Source organism: Cyprinus carpio, chromosome B19 (genome assembly GCF_018340385.1).
Source record: "Cyprinus carpio isolate SPL01 chromosome B19, ASM1834038v1, whole genome shotgun sequence".
Lineage (NCBI taxonomy): Eukaryota > Metazoa > Chordata > Actinopteri > Cypriniformes > Cyprinidae > Cyprinus > Cyprinus carpio.
The window spans coordinates 30,863,232-30,882,218 of NC_056615.1; positions in this window are offsets into that span (position 1 = coordinate 30,863,232).

An 18,987-nucleotide genomic window follows, 5' to 3' on the forward strand; every position below is an offset into this window, starting at 1 on the left:
TGCGAGCAGAGATTGAAGGGGGGAAGCCAAAAACGGACGGAAGACCCGGAGGAGCCTCCTCGGGGAGAACCAGAGCAGGAAAGAGAGTCCAGCTGGACACAGCGGACGCAGAGCACGAAGAAGAAGGAAGAATGAGAGGACAGAATAAAATCCCAGACCTCACATCAAGCCTCAGAGCTATGAAGAGAGACGCCTGGGGTGGTTCCCCTCCACGTCCCCAGGTTGGGCGTTCTGACCTCACGCCTTTATACTGGGGCGTTAACAGTAGGGGTCCGAAATTATTACCTATGAGAAATGGTTGGTTATATTTTAAACAAGGGTGGGTAATTTGTTTTTTTAACTCAGAGCACTGTCCCAAGATATAATATTTTTATTTTTTTTTATCATATATTTTTATTCCATGTAATATTTATTTACAACAGTACCTGTCCTAACATTATTAAAAAAATTATTAATTTTCTAATACGTTTAAAAATTTATGTTGTTTTTTAATAGTAAATTCTTTACTTTTCCCCATATTTTCTATTTTTCAGGTTATTCTGCAAGTACCAAAGGTGCCGTTTATTTTTTTGAAAATATTTAATTGCCTAATAGATTGTTTCATTAAATTTTATTGTTTATTTTTTTTTTTATTTTTTTTCCATCTGTTTGTTTTTTCCAATTTAAACCCATATACCTAAATATTATTGTGAAAAATAAATTTTTTTTTTTAAAAATAATTGTTTATTATATAAGAAATAAATATAATAAATTTTAAATATAAGTTATTTTACCTCCCAGTTTTATTTAAACCACAGTTAATATTTTGGGGAAAAATATTTTAGTTATTTAAGTATATCTTCTGTGGCATTTATTTTAATAATTTCTAACATTGTTTTCTGTTAGTTAAAATTTTTTTTGGCTTTTCATGGTTCCGTACATTTTTTTAGGATGGTAATGATTGGAATGGTAATTAATTTTGAAAAATTATCAAAAAAAAATATATTATATATATTTAACTTGTTAAATTTTTGTAAATATTTTTTTTTCTAATGTGTTTTTATGGTAAGGTTCCAAAGACGAAAAATTGTTTTTAAGCATAAAACAAACAAGTAGTGTAAAATGTATTGTGTAATCCCTTGCCCTTTAAAATTGTTGGTTTGTTTTTTTTTTTTTTTTTGTTCCAAAACACATTAAAACAAAAAAAACTATAATATTTTTTAAAATTTGCAATTTTGTTTTTTTGTTTTTTTTGTTTCTAGCAAAAATAATTTAACATCCATAGTTCCCCTGAATTTTACAGACTAGAACACTTAAAAATGTCCAATCATTGGTAACAATTCTTGGTCTCCCAGGAAAACATTTACAACAAAAAATTCACGTTTTTAATGAAAAAACATATTAAAAAGACTAATTACTTTCCACCCCCAAAATAACTAAATTAGTTTTAATTACATTTTTATATATTTTCCCACTCCTCACTAGGGTGTTTTTTTTTTGCCCCCCATTTTGTTCATTTAAGAATTTAGATTTAAACTAATTTAATAAAACAGACAATCAAATTTAATTATGCTACCCTTAAAATTCTTTTTTTAATATTTTTAATATGCACAGGTCCAGAAATCGCCATGGTTTGTGTTGACACATTGTTTACAATAATAAAGTGGTTTTTACACTGAATAAACAATAAACCATATTTTTAAAACCACACTTTTTGGACATTTTTAATTCCCTCCAAAAACTGTTTTGAAAAACCTTTAAAGTAGGACACTTTACTTACATTCAATGTGCCTTTCGATGGAAACATAAAATCACTTTTTGTAGATTACAATCTAAACCGTCTCTGACCCCTCATACATGTGTGTGTTAAAGTTTGTTATGTGTTACTGTTTTACTACCTACTTACTTCTTTGCATAGCAAAACCTTAAACTAACTAGACCGTTGTTTTTGTTATAAAGTGTTTTCTCCTCTATTCTCCATGTATTTGTCCTTCTGTTGTTTTAGTGCTGGTCTTTGTTCGTTAGCTGATTGCTGGAATAAAAGCCCAGTTCTCATGATGTCTTTTGTCTCTTCCTTTTTTATTTCTAGTGTGTGTGTGTGTGTGGTGGTGTGTGTGTGTGTGTGTGTGTGTGGTGTGTGTGTGTGTGTGTGTGTGTGTGTGTGTGTGGTGTGTGTGTGATCCAGGAGCGGGACACTAAGTGCGTGTACGGAGAGAAGTGTGCCCGCCGTGCCTCCCGTGTTTGGCTCCCCTCCACGAACGTGAGCGAGTACATGTGCAGTCCTTAAAGCTGCGGGATCTGGGCGATCATTGTTACCTGTTCAGCAGCTTTCGGCTGGTGTCAGTACGGAGTCACCTGCAGGTTCTCTAGAGCTCACACGAGCCCCGAGCTGAAGAAACTTGAGGAACGAGGAGCTGTGCAGACGCTCCACAGAACACCGTCTCTCTAACCACCTGGACAAAGATCTGCCAGAGACCGCCTGCGGAAGAAGGCGCAGAGGTTCCTTTTCCCGCTTCCCCGGATGCCGAGGCGTACCTGCCGACCGTCAAGGGAGATCCCGGGGAGGGAAGAGCACAGAAACCAGAGTCAAAAACAAGCCGTGAAGCATAGTGATCCTGACAGACAGACCACACACAGAGGTAACAAAACAAAAAGCGTCACACACTCACAGTCACAAAACCAACACCGACACTCACACCAACGAAAACACTACGCTCTCCACTGACTGTGTTCCTTTAGGAGACGACCACAAATCTAAAACATCTGGATCTGAGGAGCTAAAAATCTTAAATATTGAGGAAAATCATCTTTAAAGTTTGTTCAATGGAAGTTTCTTAGCAATGCATATTAATAATCAAAAAATTAAGTTTTTGATATAGTATTTACGATTCAAAATATCTTCATGGAACATGATTCGTTTACTTAATATCCTAATGATTTTTGTCATAAAAGAGAAATAGTATAATTGTGACCCATACAATGTATTGTTGTCCTATTGCTACAAATATAACCTGTGCTACTGATGACTGACTGCTTCTGTGTCTGCAGGGACATATATCTAAAGTGACTTTAACAAGGGACAATTTGTTATTATATTTTATTACTGATTTCTAAAACTATAGCCAATAAACTGATATAATGTTAGAAATGTCTGGAATATATAATTTCGGTTTGACTGTGTTTGTCTCACAGCCAACACTAATCACTAATCGACAAACACCTGATTTCTTAGGACGGACCGAGAACGGCCTCAGCACCTCTCAAGCTGAGTCTCTTTAAGGTTTAAGTCCATCCATCACAACATACAGACACTGAAGATTGTTTTTTGAGCTGTATCTCAAGGACGGAGCGGATCCGCCAGTTAAGACACTGGGGGCGATACAGACGCTGCATCACCTCCAGCTTCGCCGAGGGAAAAGACACAAGGGTGTCTGCAGAAACACACACCACTAACTTCTTTCTACTGTTTTATTTAAATTCTTATTTTAATTAATTAATGCACTGCTGCTGTGATGAACATCACAAAAGTAGTTTATTAGTTTAAGGCATTATTGTTTTGCATCTCACAATGAAAATACAACACGATGTGACATCACAAATGTTGTTGTATTGGGTTGGTTTTTGTTTCAGTACTTCTCTGTGCATGATCTCACGATGCAAACTAAATTTGATCTTGTTGCTCATCAATGCATCACACGATCAACTGGAAGTGATATCATCATTTCTCGTTTATTAGGTATTACTCCTAACTGCAATGTGAATATGCAGAACTTTATTTGAATTACCTCCTCGATGCCTTGTTGCATCCTGCAGTGCAAAATCAGTTAAATCTTAATTTTTATGTCATTCACTTAGCTTGATTTGCATCCACATGCTCGTCAGTGCCATTACTGTGCATCACCAGTGTTTCATTATGAATGCGTATGAAGCCTCTTTTGTATGTTGATTGTTGTTCCCTCTCAGGTGGACTTCAAGGGACACGCTCTATCTTGCGCTCCTCTCCTCTACAGTAAGCTCTCACCGTTACCTTTACTATTCGGGTCAGGTAGAAGCGGGTTTGATCGGCTCCGGTGTGCTGCAGCAGTGTGGGAATCTGCCGTTCCTGCGGCGGTGTTGTCAATCGCTTCGGAGCAGACACAAGTGTGGGGAGATGGCCATGGGGTCACAATCTCGCTGGAGGGTCAGGCGTCTGAATGGGCTCTGCTCAAAAGAACACGCCTCGGACGATCTTTCCGGGTTCATGTACGATAGCCGCTACAAACGCCAACACTCCAACCGCTGCGCTCAGTGTATGAACCCGCAGATTTTAATATTCTATTTTCTTTATAGTTTCTTTCATACTTATCACGCTTAATTCCACCTTATGGTTCGGTGGAATAATTAATAATGAATTACACATGCAATGCAACTACATCAAAAATCATCATTATGTCCATTTATTATCTTATATTACCAGATTACGTGAGTCTTGATGTGGCGTTTCAGTTGGAAGGCTGGTGTCCAGACACTATGACCCTGTGTCAGAACTGCTCAACAAACATCGATGTGATTTTGTGGACATAAACCTCCCGGACTGCCCCATCGACCTCGTTTACAAGAAGGTCCTCCGTTCTTACTTTTTCCTCTGCTTACAGCCATATCTGGGTGTCTTTATCCATATATTGGGATTTCCTGGAAAGGTCATGAATTCTATTGCATCTGTGGTGCATGGGCGCCCTCTAGTGCCCTCTAGTGCCCTCTAGTGTCCTCTAGTGTCCTCTAGTGCCCTCTGGTGTTCCTCTAGTGTCCTCTAGTGCCCTCTGGTTGTCCTCTAGGGCCTCTAGTGTCCTCTGGTGTCCTCTACCTCTAGTGTCCTCTAGTGTCCTCTAGTGTCCCTCTGTTCCCTCTGTGCCCTCTCTCTGTGCCCTCTGGTGGTGCCCTCTAGGTGTGTTCCTCTAGTGCCCTCTAGTGTCCTCTGGTGTCCTCAGGTGTCCTCTAGTTGTCCTCTAGTGCCCTCTATGGTGCCCTCTGGTGTCCTCTAGTGTCCTCTAGTCCCGCTAGTGCCCCCCTCTAGTGGCCTGCCCCTAGTGTCCTCTAGTTGTCCTCTAGTGCCCTCTAGTGCCCTCTAGTGCCTCTATGTCCTCTATTGCCATTGTGACTGAACAAACATTAAATGACAGACACTAGTAAAAGTGTTCTGGTATGTTATATAGTTTTTAGTCTCAGACAAGCTCAACAGTAGCAGGTTTTAAGGCAGTGATTGATTATGTTTTTTAAGCGGTGATTAATGTATTTCTGTGTCTTCAGGGCGGAGGATGTGGCCTCATGACACGGACCAGCAGTTTGAACGATCGTGAGGGGCATGAAACTCTGTAAGTGACTCTGTGAGTGTTTTGAAGTGTGTTTCGTGTGAAGTGTCGCTCACAAATGCGGCGCCGTGTCGTATCCGCAGGTGCTGGACTTTCCTCTGACGGTTAATATCCGCACCGGAGTTCCAGCCGAACTGCAACATCGCACACAAGCTGATCCCGAGATGTAAGAATTGTGGGCGTGTCGCTCGTCACGGTAACGACCAGCCTCAGAAAGACTTGAGGTCAGCTAGTGCACACATGACACTGGGGTTCTGCAGGGTTTATGAAGATACTTTACTTGTCTTAAAGAAAATTTGAACGGGAATTTTTCTTACTCACGTGATCGTTTGTCTTGTTTCCATTGCAAGTGTCTAGATTTTTAACAATCACGATAACTTTACGTAGACAAACAAAATGACAAAAGGCTTTTTTTTTCCTCACAATTCTGACTTTATAACTCGCAATTCTGAGTTTGTCACAAAAGTCCCCATTTTTTTTCCCTCGCAATTCTGAGTTTGTCACAAAAATTCCATTTTTTTGACGCATTTCAAAGTTTGTCACAAAATTCCCCATTTTTTTATAATCACAATTTCTGACTTTAGATTTCGCAGTTCTGAGTTTCCATGCAATTCCCATTTTTTTTTTTCGCGCCAAATCTGAGTTTGTCACAAAATTCCCATTTTTTTTCCTCGCAATTTCTAAGTTGGTCACAAAATTCCCCATTTTTTTCCCTTCTCGCAATTCCTGAGTTTGTCACAAAATTCCCATCTTTTTTTCCTTTTATCGCAATTCTGAGTTTTGTCCACAAAAGTCCCATGTTTTTTTCATGCAATTCTGAGTTTGTCACAAAATTCCCATTTATTTGTTCTCGCAATTCTTATTTTGTCACAAAATTCCCATTTTTTTTTTTCATGCAATTCTGATTTGTCCAAATATCCCATTTTGTGTCTTTTTTCCTCCGCATTCTGAGTTTGTCACAAATTCCCCATTTTGTGTTCTCGATTCTGACTTTATTTCGCATCTGATTTGCCATGAATTCCCATTTGTTTTTTTTGTCCACAATTGACTTAATAATCTCTCAATGCCAATTTTTTTTTATCTTCGCAATTCGAACTTTGTCACACATTCCCATTATATGTTCCATAATTCGCATTTTTTCATACTGGCATCTGACTTTTTCCTCAATTTAACTTAGTAGGTTGTGTTGCAATTCCCGGTTTTTTTCCTCACGGATTCTAACTTTCCATGTCCACCGTTTTCGCAATTCTTTTTCTTGTCACTACTTCCCCCTTTCTGTCATTCATGCACTTCATAGTCGCAGTCATTTTTGTAATTCGACTGTATCTCACAGTTCTGTCTTTTTCTCCCTCACACTTGTAGGAGTTACTATCTCAGCACTAAGATATTTTTTCTCTCAGATATTGGGTGAACACCATACAAAAATACGAGAAAGCTACTCATTATTTGCAGTGTTATATGCCACAACTTTTTGACAATTGAAGCCTTTCTGCATTCCGTTTTTTCGACTTTTTAAGCCTTGGCGAAACGCTCATATTCCTCGCACAATTTACTTAATATCTTACAACGCCATCGGTTTGTTTCTCCGCCCAATATCGGCAGATCACGCCGAACACGTTACATGTCATAAGTCTGATTTTTGAGCTGGCAAAATCTGACATCGACACTCAATTTTAAACTTAGATATGCTCCCATACCGCATGTTCATCGTTAAACCACTAGTCTGACAGCAAAGATCGCAGGTATTCCGTTTCAGATGCTTGACCTGAAGCTTACTGTTTCTCTCAATTATAACTTCAGATACCGCAGTACGATGGTAAGACTGTCCATGAAGCTCAAGAGTTCCGGAGTGTCTGGGATCATGGTGGCCATGTTCAGTCCGGCCCCACTCCGCACCTCATCATCATCCTCATCATGGAAAGCATGTGTGGTGTTCTGATGAAGCTACTTCCTGTGGTTTGGGGTGCCGCTGTTCATTTGCCCGTGGCTCTCATCAATCTGAAGACTCAAGGAAACTTTTTTTTTAGACTTTCCCCGAGAGCGTCTGGACATCCTGCTCTGACCTTCAACTTGTTTCTCCGCCGTCGACACTGGGGGGGGGCTCCGACACGCAGGCGTCGAGAAGATCACGCAGCTTCCGCTTTGGAGTGAAGTTCTCCTAGACGGTGCAGTACCATCGACCCTGATCAACTTCCGCGCCCTTGTGACGCTTCGGTAAACAGGTACTGACGCATCAGAAGATGCTCTTTTTCATTGCATACCGACTTGAACTTAACTTTTTTTTGTTGCTAAAGGCTATACTGATAAATATTGAAGTGATTCCTTGAAAGGCAAACATGAATTAACCACAACAGCACAGGTGTCCTGGGATCATGGTGGCCCCAGGTCTTTTCGGCAACCATTCTCACAGTCACATGATCCTTGTCATCATGAGGTTTTTCCGTTCAGGATGTAACTTTTTGAGTGTTTATATAATACAGCTGTTCTTGCCGTGTCTCTTTTCACTCAAAATTCCATGTAACTTTCACTGTTACTTTCGTCCGGAGAGCGTCTGGACATCCTTCAAGAATCTTTTTTCCTCTACGGGCCTTTTGAGCCCTGGGGCTGCTCAGACACCGCCCCCACAAAAGGAAGTCGAGAATTTTTGCAGCTTCTTCTTGCAGTTGTTCGGCTTATTTTGCAGTTTGTATCTCACAAATTCTTACCCTGTCTTTCTCGCAGGTTCTAACTTTTCACGTAATTACTCTCTAATTCTGACTCTTTCTGTGGATAAACCGATTTCTCACATAACGTGAGTTTGGCCGTAAGAAGGCTCTTGAATCTATTCTTCTGGAATTTCTTGAAAGCCTTTCAGAAGTCTTCGTCTACTTCTCACTCTCATCTCCTCTTTCTCGGAAGTCTCACCGTTGTCACTCTGTCTCGCTCCGTCTTCCTTTTATTCTATTCTCTCTTGTCTCTCCTCTTTCTTCTTCCTTCTGAATCTCTTTCTCATTCATTCTCTTTTTCACCTTCTCCCTTGCAATTCTGACTTCTCTCTCTCTTTCTCTTCTTTCTCAATTCTTCCTTTCTCTTCTCAAGTTCCTTCTGTAATTGTTTGCAATTCTCTCTCTTTTCCTCCTATTCTTGAGGTGTTGTATCTCTCTCTCTCTTCGTTTCTTTTCTCCGCAGTTCTCTCCTTCTTCTCGTCCTTCTCTCTCTTTCTGCTCTCTTCCTTCTGCTCCTGAACATTTTCTCTCAATTTCTAGTTTTCTTCTAGCATTTTTTCTTCTTTCTCTCGCGCATTTTCTGTATTTTTTTCTCACAATTTTGAGTTTTAAAAAAGGGCTGTTTATTTCAAGTTTTCTCCTTGTTTCTCGCTCAGAACTGCAAGGTAAAAAAGCCAATTTTTTCAAAAAAACCTTTTTAATTCCATGACAGAAATCCGATTCCATCCAGTTCATGAAATAAATGTACTTTTTGTGTTTCTGGTTATGAGTTGTAATGGTTTTATTTTGTAGCTGCTCACATCTTGTTTCATGTTTCTGCATGATTTTTATGTGGTAAATTGAAAGTCGTGAAGAGTTTAAAACATGATCGTAACCTATGACTTAAACTAAATTTTTTTTTTATTTACATTACTTACTGTGATCTAACAATGAACAAAAATAACGTCTAAAGCATATATTAAATCGTAATGGGAACATTTACTGTATACACGGAAAACCAATGTTTGTTCCAGTTATCATTAATGGACCCGAGCTAAACATGAAACTCACAACTGAATAGTAGTATTTTTATGAACTAATGTTAACGATCTAGTAATCATTAGTTTAACACATATGGCTCAGTGTTAGTTAATACAGTCATACCATTAACTAATTGCGAGATTCTTATTGTCAAAGTGTTAGCATCTTACGTCGTAAGTCAGCTCTATCCAATTTCGACACTAATTCGGCTTCATTAATTGTGCTTTGTGGGCTCAGGGTATATTCCGGTGGGTTTTGTTGGAGCGCGTCCACGCAAGAGATCACCTGCGTCCTCCGTTTCTACAGGGGCCGCGATATACATGGAGTCTCTGATGGCCAGTCAGCACGTGGACGACATGGATCCACATCAGGTCAGGTTACTCTCTCTCTCTGTCCAGAAGCAAGAAACACTCAAGTAGTGCATTTGAGGAGATCCACACACAGGATCACTGAGGCAGCTCGCCGAGCAAGTCATAATCTGAGGCCTGTCTTCTGTTGCCCAGTTTCGTAATTTAAGTTACCAATATAGAATTTAATATATTTATGTAGGTTACATATTCTGCTTTTGCTTTAGTTAATTTTATTATGGAAAGCCTGTCTTCTGTTTCCAAAAAAAAAAGAACAAATTGCAACTTTTTCATCTCCCACGACTGAGATTGTTTCTCTCAGGCAGCTGTGGAGTATCTTGCAATTCTCACTTGATATCTAAACTCATATCTGCGATATGATAAAGTCCAGTTATGAGGGAACAAAAAGACTGATATTTATCCTCCAGAATTGTCGAAGTTTACCTAATGGAATAACAAGTCAGAATTTAGCTTTCTATGATTACGACAAGTCTGAGAAACTAAACTCGCAGCTTGTGAGATTAACCGAGTCGCACGTTATCTTTTTTATTTTCTATTTCAGTGGCTGAAACCTGATTCCCTAGATTTATACCGACTGAAATAAATTAGAACTAGTATTTAACTTGCCCAAAGTTCCTCGTCAAACAGAGTTTAACCTGTGTGTGTTTCCTAATAATGTTGCTATTCAGAAATAAAAGGCTTTTTAAAATCATTGTTATAATTACTGAATGAATAATACAATCTAATTGATTTATACACACACACACTAACGTCCATATTTCCTCCTGTTTTCCTCCGCCGTGGAGTATCTGCTAGGTCCCGTGCCTAAAAACTGCAAGCTTTTCCCTTCGTCCCACACACCAAGCGAATGCTTATAAATTCACGCTGAATGCAGTGACACGCAAGGATTGATTAAGCAGAGAAGCTGTTTTATAAATTCAGCTGAGAATGCAATCAGTATATGTGTTGAATGACTGAGAGGTGTGTGGGAGATATTAACATGATAATTAAAGCAGAAGTGATCAACAGTGGAGCTTGTGCCTTACTGTTGCTGTTTAACGAAATATAAAACATTTCCAGCCTACTCACTATGACTGACAGGTCCCTGTTTTATTCAAGCCGTCAGACCTCGGCGAGATCATCTGCTCTAGTGGTAAACACACATCTACAATTAGACCTCATATAAGTGATGCACAAGGGCGTTTTAACCTGAGGCCATTTATTAGTAATGATCAGGTGACTTCCTTCCGATTTACACGAAATAACCATCGCCTTAGACAACTTCCTCATTCAATAGTCTCCTCTACACACTGATACAACCGCTCCAGGCTGGCACCCAATCACAGCCTCCGCTGGGCCATGTTGGTGGAGCTAACTGTCAGAGGAAGCGGGGTTTTGACACGGTTTTCCATTCACACACCCACACACAAACGCAGGAACTGCAGCTCTTTTTCTGACCTCTGAACCTGTGATTATAAGGCAGTAAGATTTTGTTGTTTGATGAGGCAGAGGATGTACATGTAGGAAAGTTTGTTTTCTTCTTCTGCCAAGCAAAAAGAAAAAGAAAGGAAAGTAGAATTTTCTCTCATCAGTTCAGAATTTTTGTCCCAGCTTCTAAGTTCTATATTTATCTATAATTCAATCAAACTTTTCCGTGCAATTTGCAATTGGTGAGAGCACAAGAGTCAGAATTATGAGAAAAAAATTCTAATTGTTTTTTATGTTTTTTGTTTTTTAATCTGGAAAAAAAACCAACATTGTTGACTGAGAGAAAATGCTAATTTGCAATTTGTGAGAAAAACCACGGTAAGATAGAAAAAAACAGACCACTGTACTCTCTTTTTTTTTTTCATCTGTGCACAGGAATTAAATCTTTGAATTGTTGAGATAAACAACCAAAAACTGATATACAATGTCTCATTACTTTTTTATTTTTTGACTCCTATTCTAAAAAAAAAAAAAAAAAAAACTCTGAGATTCAGGAAAATGCACTATCTTGCAATTATTGTTCTAGTAAAAAACAAAAAAAAAGACCTAGCTACAGAACTGCAAGATAAAAAGTCAGGAAAAAAGCATTTTTTTTTTCTTGCTCTTGTCTTTATAGCAATTAAAATTGTCTAGATAACAGTCCATTGCTTTTTAGTCCTCATTGCTTTATAATAAATTGTCTAAAAACATCAAACAGGTGAGTCTCATTGCAGTGTTTTCATAAAACATCCCGCTGGTGTGAGAGCACACCATGTATTAATTCATCATGATTGGATAGATCATCGTAAATAAACCTGACAGTCACTTTCCGTTGCTCATATTTGGCTGCAGGCCCCCCCAATAATTACCTCAGAAAAGATTTTCCTGATAGACTACTTGTTCTATTGCAAACAAAATGCAAACGGTGAAGAAATAATGAGAAGTAAATAACTTTCACCAGGCTCTCGAGAGCATTACAGAGACATTTTTCTGTTTCCTGCAGAACATAGATAATAGATAGATAGAGCGGTCACATGACATTCACAACTCCGTGAAACCTGTCTGTGAAACTGTTCATGAAGCGATGCTCTCCCAGACTGTTCCGCACTTGAGACCACCTCGATGGCCGTGGACCTCTGACCTCAGGTTCTATCTCACTTTAAGGGCACGATCCCGTGCCAACACAGTATAGCTCCATGAATGCAGTTACACCTCTGTGGTTATAATGTCAGGCTTATGCAGAAACGCTGTGGATACGTGACTGATTCCCTGGTGAACGTGAGCCGGAGATGAGATTCCAGTCCGCTCGTGTTCACGTCCTCCTCAGATCAAAAAACACACACACACACACACACACAGCCCCACTCTGGTTGCACATATATTTTCTGACTTCAGGATTTCCAGAAGAGATACTATTCATACTATTAATTCTGCTCCTGCGTAAAATGTTTACAGAAATGATCTTTAATCCTGTGAACTACTCGTATGGAATACGGTATCCCACAATGCTGGGCACCTGATATTCACTTTCAAGAAGCTTAGTTGGTACTTCCTTAAACACAAGTTATTTACAATCAATCACAAGTCCTTAAATTAAGTATAACTGACAACTTTTGGGAGAAGTCCGATTTGTCGAGAACTTCTCAAAATGGAACAAAATGGAATTGTGGTTATGCGCAAAATATCGTATTTTGTATTTTAAAATAAAGTTGGCTGCAACATGCTGAATTTTTGCACATGCAACATAATGAGCTCATGTTTGCTATAATACCATAAATACTGTGCATTAACTAGCAGTCTAAAGTGTGCTGGTCAATGGACATCGTGTTTAAAAGAAAACTCATATTCTCTCAGATTTTGGATGACGAAACTAGAACTGACGTTAAAAAAACAAAACTTTTGAAGATTTTTGTTGTTTTTTTTTTCCCGTCAGATATTTTTGAAAAATAAAACCGTAAGAAAGAGAGTTCTTAAAAAAAATCTGTTGTAAATAAACTTCAAAGTTATGATATCCTCAAACTTTTTTTCTCAAAAAATCCCTGATATGTCATCCAAAACGAACCGAATATGCAAACACATAAATATTAGTGGGCTATCAAACGATTAATAATCACATCCAAAATAAAGTTTTTGTTTACCTAATCTATGTGTGTGTTGGTACACTGTGTATTAATTTATGTATTATATCAAATACACACGCATACATACATATAGTTTTAAAATAGTTCCATGTATATCATTTCTATTACCTATTCATTTATCATCACTAAATACATAGTCATATATAAAGGTACATTTTTCATTAAATATATACATGTCTTTGTGGTTATATGATATGCATACTATATACACATTACACACCCAATAGACTTATGTAACCAAAACTATATTTGGCTGTGATTAATCATTTGACAGCACTATAAATAACATTGCTTTTGTTTGTTCTTGTTTCTTTGTTTTTTAAATGAGTATGGCCTACAACATTTATTAAAAATTTTTCTTAGAATTGTTTTTAAAAGACAAAACTTGGTGATGAATTTCCAAATAGTCTAATCTAAAACAAGGCAGTGGGAGAAATACAATATTTGGTCATGGAACAACAAAAAAAAAAAAAAGTGGGAAACTGTGAAATACATTTTTTGTTTGTTTTTTGAAAGAATACGTAGACGTCAAATGCTGAATGATGCCAACCTGAACAACAACATGACATCCCACGTTTCCCGTAATACGGGCGCAGTTATCATATGCTGAACATTCTGTTGATCACAAGATCTTCCTTATTTTCTGCAATAATCCAGAAGCCAATAGAATTTTTTTTTGTCGTCAAGGGGACTCAGCAAATTGCGATTAGAAAATGCAAAAATACCTTTTTTATTTTACAGCAAACCAAACACCAGATCCTTAAATTAAGCAGCAACATACTAAGTGTATCTGTAGTTTTGCTATAATACAGTAAACACTGTGCAGTGATCAGCATGCTAGTATTCAACTCCAAAAACCCTGCGCTGTCTACTGATGGTGGTGCTCCTTCCTAGGATCCGGAGGTACTTTGTCTGTGTTGCATGCGGGGCGAGTGTTTTGGGGGGTATGTTTGTTGGTGTTGGGGGTGGATCTGTGGGTTGAGCGAGGCTGTGCTGCTCTGAATGCTGGGCGTCCCCGCTGTAGCGGCAGAGGCTCACTGTAGCTTGGCTTGCCAGCGTCAGACACGAGCCGGGACCCGCGATCAGCGTCCTGTGGAGCTCGTAGATGTTCCCCGAGTGAAAGCGGTGCTGGCCGAGCCGTCGATAAACACCATTGTCTATTTTTATTAAGGACCCTTGGCGCTTCGTGAATTGTTTCATGTAGTGGGGAATCTTCCGAGGCGCGTTTGGGTTTTCTGGCGTCTCTTTTAGTCAGCTGTGATAGGCGATTGATTAGACGTGTGCGATGACCCATCAGCTCCCCCTCTACTAAGGATGCAGTCCATATGCTGTGCATTTGAAATGCATCATCGTTGTTTGTCTATCCTGAGGAAGCCGTCCTGATTATGCAGTATTGAGTGCTTGCTATGGCCTTCTCTCAGCCGCCCCATCTGCTTTGATTTGCTACTTAGAGCCTTTTATTAAGTTCTTGAGGGCCCAGCTCTGGGGTGGATCTCACGCTTGTGGTCGCGCAGGCGTTCCCTCGAGCACGAACTCCTCGGTCCTCAGTCCACGTGTGGTTTAAAAAGGCCCGGCGGTCGTATTCTTAGACGGAATGTGAGTCGTTTCTTGTCTTTGTCGTCTGTCCTACGAGTCGGGTTCTGTGTGGCCGAGGCTGGTGAGCTGTCCGTGTCAGACGCGCCGCGGCTTCCTGTTGATTGGTGGGTAACCTCTGTGACCGCAGTAAGCAGGTACACCAGCAACACCCGGGACACGAACTGGCAACCTCAATCCTGTCGGAATCGCCACCTAACACACACGCTGGACCAGAATATTCGTGAGCGCTGAAAGCAATTCCCCGCCGCGATAGTCCCGTCTATATGGCGCTTTCTCAATGCATATCTGCGTTCACCACCCCTACACACACACACACGGCTCATTCAGTCTACGTACTCTCCTTTCGCACACACACTGCAGCTGCTACCTAAATGATCACAAACACTACGTATTTTAATCATCAGCTAAAGATGGTTTCTAAGTTAATTTCTAGCTTTGGCTGCTGGATGCGACTGTTGTTCAGTCATGCAAATATCGTTTCTACCATTGTCACCAAACATTTAATTAAAGCCATTAATCTGTAATGATTCCAGTGAGAGTTTTGGTGCTCCAAACAGTAATTGCAATGCAAAGATTTCTGCAATACTGAATGTAACAATGTTTAGTTCACGCAAAAACTTAAGATCCTAAAAAAAATTGTTCAAGATCTGAGCTGCTCGAACTGTTAGAAAAAGTCTCACTTATGTACATCACTAATCTCATCAGACTCTCATATCAGACATAACAGCACTTCTGCACGGCAACTTCATGTTCTGATCGTGGTTGTTTTTTTCTCCATATCTCTCACTATATCACCCTATATGAGCCATAAAAGCTGATGTAGCACCTCAGATGCTCAAAAAAAAATTCACTTAAGAAAATGCTTTTTTTTTTTTTTTGATTGTTTAAAAATATTTAGTCCCAAAACCTGTTTCCTTGAAAAAAAAAGAAAACAAAACCCTCGATCAACCAATGGTGTTGACACACTGCGACCAGAGGCGAATCCACAGCGTAGTTCACATCACTTCCTGCTGCTGACGGTCGAACCTGTCTTGAACCAGGACACAGATATAGAAGAGATCAGTGCTGCTTCATTGTAGTTACAGTCGGTTTCAACAGGTCGCCTGCAATCAGCATGACATCAACTATCCTCCTCGTGTTAAATGGAAACTTAAGCAAACTCAGTGCCAAAATTCTCTCTTAAACGCCAGGATCACTGGATCTGAGATTAATCATGTGTTATGATGACCGTGTGCATGTTGCTGGTCAAAGAACGTGACTGCGCTCACCGTCGATGTCCTGCTCAAATAAACCCTCGCCCGTTTCCACCCCCCACCCCCCCCCCACTCACACCCCCATCCCAACACAACTCTTTCAAACCCAAACCACCCCCAATAAGAACTACATTATCGTCCTCCATTGGACATTGATTTAGTTTTCTTGCGGCGCTCATAGAGGCTCCATTAGTAGGTTAGGCAGAAGACTTCTCGCGCTGGATTCCTTCTCTCCATTGACTATCTTCCACTTGAAACCCGTCTGGAGCCACGTCCCCCCTGCACCGCGTCCCGTCCGCACAATGCAACGTATGGTTCGTGTGTGTGGATTGACCAGCGTCTCTATTTCAGGATACACTCACTGGCCTACGCCCCACATCCTACTTTGTGACATACATCTTCACACACGGACATGGCTTTCTACTAAACCAACTCAACAATAAACTACCCAAACACAAAAATGCGGTGGCTGTACGCACCTTCCGAATGTCGAACCACACGCACACCCCACTCGGCGCTGGGTCCTACTGCTCAAAACATCCAGTTGTCTCTCCTGTCTGTCTTCAAATCCCCCGTAGTTGGCACACCCGCGAGTAGGGGCGGGCGGGGCTAATGATTTATCTACACACACACACACACACACAACATTACCTCTCGTCGGAACCATGAACGCAGTCACCTTATGAGCAGTTAAGTCCAGACTATTGTACAGTAAAAGGTACAACTCTAAAGTGTACTAATAATAAAGTGACAAACCCTTTTCTCTTTTTAGGAAAAATCACAACTTTTCTTCCATGTTTTAAATTTTTACAGTACACCTCTGTTGTGCATTCACTTTGTTTGACCAAATAAAAGCAATTGTGGCATGTTCGTTACGCTCATTGATATACATTTGCGATTATTTAAAGTCATAATGTTTTAAGCCTTCATGTTGCAGACACTGTTTTGGATAAAATTATATTACATCACATAATATTTGCGTGTAGCGTTTATGATATCACTTCATTAGACACGAGCTTATGATAACTACAGAGTTTAATTTTTAACCACAAATGCAAATCCAGAAAAATTTCATCATATTAAGATAGAGTTTTCTGAAAAATACACAAGCCCTTATTAAGTGTAACATTTTTTTTAGAATTTTTAAACTGTTAAGGCTCAATTGATTAAACCTAGCTTTACTGGGACTTAACTGGATCAATACACAATAAAGCATTACATTACATATGACTTATTCATTCATTCATTAAAAAAAAAAATTAGTAAACACATTGAAATGGAATCCAGAAAAAAAAAAGAAAATCCAGAAAGCGCACAACAAATTTGGAAAAAAAATTAGTGGCCCCAAATAATGTATTTTCTGTTAGAGATTTAATAACATTGTTTTGGTAAATTGCACCAAAGTTGCCATGATTTCAATCAGATACCTTTTTTTTTTATTACTAAAAATATTAATATTTTCATTTAATCATTTAAATGGAGAATCCAGAAAAATGCTAACAAAAAAATGCAGAAAAAAAAACCTGAAAAAAAAAAAAAAAAATTATATATTATATATATATATATATTATATATAGATATTATTTTGGGAGAAAAATAAAATCAAATGTATTTCATAATAAAGTAATAAAGCACTGTAAGGGAATCTTTTATTTTCAGTATTCCTGTTATAATGAACAGTTGTGTTTCGCCGAGTATGTTTAAATCAAGGTATGTTTAGGGTCTCTTGAGCTCGTGGACTGGCGTGTGCATGTCTCACCCTCTTGCATGTGGTGTGTGGTGTGTGGAGCGCAGCGGCTTTGAGAGGAACTCTGATAATGCAGCTGGGAAAACGCCACAAACAGAGCGTGATGATCCTTATCCAGCTGCCAGACCCAACACAGTCCGCTGCTCCGGAACACCTGGGAGCAAGACGGTAAGATTTAGAGAAGAAAAGCTTCATGACAGGAACGTCAGAGCGGTGCTGGTGTGTGCGCTCACTGTGTGGGGTGAAGACGTTGAGGTCTCCAGCAGTCTGGAGCTGCGGCTGAGATGTAGGGCTTGAGTGCCGGTCAGGATCTTCAGGACCCGGCCGTCTTTCAGAGCCCAGAAAACACACAACGCTGCGGTTCTTATGAGGCCCAGCCGCCGTACCACTACAATTGAGTCAGCTTTACCTTGCACAGTACAAACACATCAGTGTGATGCAGAGTCACAAACGTGTGTGTGAGAGAGAGTGAGTGGTGTGTGAGTGTGCGTGTGTGTGTGAGTGTGTGTGAGAGTGTGTGTGTGTGTGTGTGTGAGTGTGTGTGTGTGTGTGTGTGTGTGTGTGTGTGTGAGTGTGTGTGTTTATGTGTTGGTTTGTTGTGTGGTGTGTGTGTGTGTGTGAGTGTGTGTGTGTGTGTGTGTGTGGTGTGTGTGAGTGTTGTGTGTGTTATGTGTTGGTGTGTGTGTGTGTGTGTTGTTCCCGATGGTGTGAAGAGAGGTGTGTGTGTGTGTGTGTGTGTGAGAGTGTGTGGTGTTGCGTGTGTGGTGTGTGTGTTTGCGTGTGTGTGAGTGTGTGTGTGTGTGTGTGTGAGTGTGTGAGAGTGGTGTTTGTGTGTGTGGTGGAGAGTGTGTGTGTGTTTGTGTGTGTGTGTGTGTGAGGTGTGTGTGTGTGTGCGTGTGTGTGTTGTGTGGGAGTGTGTGTGTTATGTGTGTTTGTGGTGTGTGTGTTGTGTGTGTGTGTGTGTGTGTGTGTGTGTGTGGTGTGTGTGTGGTGAGAGTGTGTGTGTGTGTGTGTGTTTTTATGTGTTTTGTGGTGTGGGTGTGTGAGTGTGTGAGAGTGTGTGTGGTGTGTGTGAGAGTGTGTGTGTGTGTGCGTGTGTGTGTGTGTGTGTGCGTGTGTGTGTGTGTGTGTGGGTGTGCGTGTGTGTGGGAGTGGTGTGTGTTTATGTGTTGAGTGTGTGTGTGTGAGAGTGTGTGAGAGTGTGTGTGTGGGTGTGTGTGTGTGTGTGTGTGTGTGTGTGTGTGTGAGTGTGTGAGCGTGGAGTGTGTGTGTGTGTGTGCGTGTGTGAGTGTGTTGAGGTGTGTGTGTGGTGTGTTGTGTGTGTGTGTGTGAGAGAGCGTGTATGTGTGTGTGTGTGTGTGTGTGTGTGTGTGTGTGCTGTGTG